The sequence below is a fragment of the Thermobia domestica genome, chromosome 10 (assembly GCF_964235325.1).
Source record: "Thermobia domestica chromosome 10, izTheDome1.hap1.1, whole genome shotgun sequence".
Taxonomy (NCBI): Eukaryota; Metazoa; Arthropoda; class Insecta; order Zygentoma; family Lepismatidae; genus Thermobia; species Thermobia domestica.
In genome coordinates, this window is record NC_137463.1 from 45,417,871 (window position 1) to 45,422,165 (window position 4,295).

A 4,295-nucleotide genomic window follows, 5' to 3' on the forward strand; every position below is an offset into this window, starting at 1 on the left:
GTCAAAAGGGCCCTGCGTCAAATGGGCCCGGGTCGAGATGGCCCCCTCGCTACAAAAGGGCCCGAGTAAAAAGATCTCCGCAACAAAAGGGCACGAGTAAAAAGACCCTGCGTCAAACGGGCTCAGGTCAAAAGGGCCCGAATCAAAACGCCCCTCATAAAAAGGACCCGGGTCGAAAGGTCTCCGCAACAAAAGGGCCCAAATCAAAAGGCCCCGAATCAAAACGACCCTCATAAAAAAGCCCGAGTCAAAAGGGACTCCGCTACAAAAGAGCCAGAGTCAAACGACCCTGCGTCAAAAGGGACCGAGTCAAAAGTGGCCGAATCAAAACGCCCCTCATAAAAAGAGCCATAGTCAAAAGGAGCCAACTAGAAAAGGATCCGAGTCAAAGGCCCTGCGTCAAATGAGCCCGGGTCAAAGGGGCTCTGCCACAAAAGGGTCCGTGTGAAAACGACCCCACATCAAAAGGGCCCGGGTCAACAGGTCTCCACAACATAAGTCCCGAGTCAAAAGGGCCCGAATCAAAACGCCCGTCATAAAAAGGAGCAGAGTCAAAAGGGGCCCCGCTACGAAAGGGCCCGAGTCAAACGGCCGTAAGTCAAAAGGTCGCGGATTAAAAAGGCCCTAGTCAAAAGGGGCCAAATCAAAATGCACCTCATAAAAAGAGCCCGGGTCAAAAGGGCTCCACGACAAAGTTACCTGAGTCAAAAGACCCTGCGTCAAACGGACCCGGGTCAAATAAAGCCGGAGTCAAACGGCCCCGCGTCTAAAGGGCCCGGGTCGAAAGGTCTCCTCAACAAAAGGGCCCGAGCCAGAAGGCCCGAATCAAAACGCCCCTCATCAAAAGGGCCATACTCAAAAGAGTCTCACGACAAAAGACCCGAGTCAAAAGGACCTGCATTAAACGCGCCTGCGTCGAAATGGGCCCCGCTACAAAAGGGCCCGAGTGAAATCGGCCCCACATCAAAAGGGACCTGTTCAAAAGGTCTTCACAACAAAAGGGCCCGAATCATAATGCCCCTCATAAGAAGGAGCCGAGTCCAAAGGGGTCCCCCTACTAAAGTGCCCGAGTCAAACGGCCGTGCGTCAAAAGAGTGCTGGTTTAAAGGGCTGGAGTCAAAAGGGGCCGACTCAAAACGCCCCTCATAAAAAGAACCCAAGTCAAAAGTGTTCCACGACAAAGGGACCCGAGTCAAAAGGCCCTGCGTCAAATGGACCCGGGTCAAATAAAGCCGGAGTCAAACGGGCCCGCGTCGAAAGGGCCCGGGTCGAAATATTTCCTCAACAAACTGGCCCGAGACAGAAGGCCCGAATCAAAACGCCCCTCATCAAAAGGGCCCGGGTCGGAATGTCTCCGCAACAAAAGGGCCTGAGAATCGTTTGTTAACACAACGCAAAAATTTGAGATTTAGATAGCGATAATAAACATAATTATAATGATGTCTGCAGAATTTTTGTGTATACTGGTACGGAATGACAACCAACGTCAGTAACAGAGGCGACTCTTGAGGGAAGTGACATTGGTAAAAATTAACATTTTACGAACGCAATCCACAAGAAGTTAACTGCACAAATGTATGATGGAATTTCATTTACGGTGGAAAACATTAACGGTCTCAAAACAAAAGATCAAACAAAACTAGTGATGAGCGCAAGAGTCTTGGTCTTGCAGTTTATGCAAGAGTCTTGCATGCAAGACCAAGACCAGTAATCCCGATGCAAGACCAAGGGGTGCAAGACCAAGACCAAGACCACACCTGGAAGACCAAGACCAAGACCAAGACCAAGACTCTTGCGCAAGAGTCTTGCATAAATACCGTTTCGGTGGTAGAGCAGTCACATGTGGTTATACGGGTCCCTGGTTGGATTCTAGCATGCGCCATGGAAACTTTTTAGTAGGCAAACACCGTGTGCGTGGGTTTTCTCGGTAGAGACCTGCATGGGCCGGGCCTTGCCGAGACCCGAAGCCCGGCCCTGCCCGCGGGCCGGGCTTGGGCGGGCCGATTCTATTATTTCTTTGGGTCGGGCCGGGCTTGACGGTCCGACACTGATTTCTTTTCAGGTCGGGCCGGGCTGGGGCCGATTAATTGCAATTCTTTAACCCTTGAGAATTCGCGCTGAAAAAGTAACGCGAGTAGTCGCGCGCGGTCAAATGGACCGAACGAACATAATGTGTTGCAAAAATCGTTTTAAACAGTTTTCTTGTATTAGAAACGTAATTTTGTATATTTTCTGATTAAGAGGGAATAACATTTTTATTATTATAATAAGTTTTACAGTAATAACTATTAGAGAAACCTACAACTAGACATGTTATTTTTTTATTTCTCATTTGGAATAAAATGTTTTTGTCGTTACATATTTCTTTAGATAGATAGCTATGCACTGGTTTTATTGAAAATTCTAAACCTGATGATGATCTTTTGTTTTTGTCAACTTTGGTTCGTCTAAAATTAGAAATGCAATAGTAAATTAGTTAAAAATATACTATATAAACATAACAGTAAAACAAAACTTCACAGCGCATTTTATATTGAATTAGAGCTCAGTCGTAGCTAAGCGGTTAGCATACACGCCTTTGGGGTGGGACTGCCGGCTCGATTCCCGGTGGGACCTCATGTGGTTCGGATCCTTCGTTAAGCAGTAGGTCCACGTCTTACATAGCCTTGATGCTGAAAAGGGCGCTAAATTGAAATCAAATCAAATTTACATTGAATTATTTTAAGGTCCTGTTATTTTGAAACTTCACCTATACAGCACTACATTGAATTATTTTAGGTTATCTTCAAATTTACACTGTTCTACACTTCGTCGTCGCTTATTTCGTCCCCTCTTGCTCTGACTACATTCGGAGAATCGCTGATCATTTCTGGGTTTAAGGTCTTCAGATTCGCTCGCAGACTCCTAACTTGACCTTTCGTGTTCACTCATATACATATAAATATTTGTTATGATCTTCCTCAGACAAAGCTTCCACGAGATCATGTCGGCTGATTTATCCAAATAGTCAATCCCTAACATTTCCCTCCGTTGTTTTAAGCTGTTCAGTTCTAATTTTCTCTTTTCTCATACTTGGTATCAGTTTGTTAACTCTGTCGACCTCTCTTCCGTCCATTAAAATAATATTTATGTTTATAAAGCTTAAAACATCTCCAAAGCAAAGGTCACGTGCAGAGCGAAACACTGAGAAAAAACATTACACGGTTAGTCGCGCGCGGTGGAAAGCACCGCAGAATCACTAAACAATCACTAGTACTTAAACTAAACAACGGATAACGGAGTGATTGAGCAGGAATGTTTGGGAAGGTGAGGAGCAAGATTAGCTAGACGGAGAAGTCTGTCGGACAAACAGAATAGACACACGATCGAAAATAATTTCCCTGTGGTGCTTTTGACCGCGGCGCGACTACTCGAGGGTTAATAATTATTGACATTCGTTAAACGATAATTAGAATAAAGGCAAACGTTGAAGAAGTGTGCCCGTGAAAAATGTTATAAAATGAAACTTCGAAAATTTATCGGGCCCGGGCCGGGCTTGGGCCAAGAATTTTAAAAAACTTATAGGGCCGGGCCGGGCTCGGGCCGAAAATCTCCAAAACGTTTCGGGTCTGGGCTGGGCCGCGCCTACGTACATTCGGGCTGGATGGGGCTGGGGCCGAAAACTTCGGCCCGTGCAGGTTTCTATTTCTCGGTGTTTTGATGTTCCCTTCTACTTTCTTCAATCCACTATTTCATTCATTTCTCATGAATACCGTCTCCCTTAGCCCCGATGCATAATCGTGGGACGTTAAACTAGATATTTCGTTTCGTTTTAAAACATATTAGTGGTGTTTTTCTTCCAAAACTAAAGTGAAATGTAGTATTGAACATTGGTGATACCGTACACCATAGGTGTCGACTACATGGGTATGGCCTTGGCTCCCAGACTCAAGCATCCGTTGGGAATTTTTAATGTGTGCTCATAAAATTAATATCGAAATAACATTTTCATGACATTGAAAAAACTTAATACATGTAACCGCAAGTTTGATTTCATGGGCGGATGCTTATACGTTGAATAATTGTTTATCAATATAACTTTTAGCATCCTTAGGTATACGACACACCGAGGGTTGAGCGATATAACATTATCCTACAACAATAAATCTATGTCATAAAATTGAAAGTGACTATTTTTGTGACTCCTAATCTCTTGAACCACCCAACCGATCTCGAACAAATTTTCAACACAGATGGAGTTTGAGTCTGGGAGTGTTTTCATCATTTCACTTTGACGGTAAGCTTAGGAGAGGGGA